This window comes from Takifugu rubripes, chromosome 12, assembly GCF_901000725.2.
Source record: "Takifugu rubripes chromosome 12, fTakRub1.2, whole genome shotgun sequence".
NCBI classification, from domain to species: Eukaryota; Metazoa; Chordata; class Actinopteri; order Tetraodontiformes; family Tetraodontidae; genus Takifugu; species Takifugu rubripes.
Genome location: NC_042296.1, coordinates 1,964,684 through 1,965,967, shown reverse-complemented (window position 1 = coordinate 1,965,967; position 1,284 = coordinate 1,964,684).

Here is a 1,284-nt window from a genome sequence, read left to right as displayed (position 1 = left end):
GTTTATGCCCCCCCAGCTCCGCCCCAGCTCCTTCCAGCAACATCCTGCAGCCTTCTCTTTGCTCCTCAAAATTAACGATTGGCGAATTGCAGATCGATCACATGCTAATTAATGGCAGAAGGTATAAAGGCATGTCTATTTCTGGTCGATAAGAGGGAAAACCATGCGTGTTACACAGTAAAAAGGAAGAACCAGACTCTTTTTATTAGGCCAGTAAGTGAAGAGAAAAGTTCGATGTGATGCCGCAATAAAAGAAAGGACCTGCCTCGCTGAATGCATGATACAGGAGAGGGTCAGCTCCAAAGAACTTTGGAGCTTTTTGGCTACTCTCCATGCGTAAGGTGGTCAGAAAGGCGTGTACATTGTGTGTGGGTGTGTGAAGTGTAAAAGCACCAGTCTTCCTTTGTTCAAACCAGTTCCAGAGTGTAGTGAGTGAAGCCTGTGTACATGTCTATTCTCTGCAGGCCTGTGTAGTGAAGGGTAAAAGGAAAATTTCCATGTTCCTTACGGTTGCAATGTTTGCCTTTCCAGACTAAGTTCCCATGTTAACGGTGTAGTGAAAAAGGGTAACAGGCATAAGGCAACAGAGGCAGAATGTGTGGTTGTTGTATTTAACCTTTGATCTAATGAGTAGACCGTCGTAGTTAATGAGTGCAATGGATAGACCCTTTTAGTTAATGATTAGACAGGTAAAGCGTATGAGAAATGTATACGAGTCATTGTCACTGTTTGAACACCTGCTGTATGTATGCATGTCACTATTTGATGTACACATGTCACTGTAGTGAATGTTTGCTATGAGATGGGAAGTCCGGGAAAGTTATCAGAGGGTTAAACAAAAGATGGGAGGCTGCCTGTTTGAACAGGAAGGTGCCTATTAAAAAAAACCATGTAAGGTACACCTGACTTCTGATAAGTGTAATAAACGGTACTTAATGGTGGAAAATGAGTAAAAATAGCTAACCAGAAGGAGGAGTCCGGGGCGGGGTAGCCCCAGGCTCCAAATAGTATAAAAGAAGGGCAATTTTTGTCAAAGATCAGACTTAGCCCGGGCTACTTCTCATGGATGGTGAATTGTGGATCTGCAATAAATCATCATTTGGATCGTGAACCAGCTGAACCTGACTCATCATTCGACCCTGTTGTGGTATCCCCGCACTCTGATTCGTTTGACACTGGCATAGGTATATTGACTTAATAGAAGCATAAGTTTGAGTGTTCTAGCGTAGGGGAAAATCCACTACAACGGTTGTAGTGGCTTTCCCTCTCTGTCTGAGTACTGAA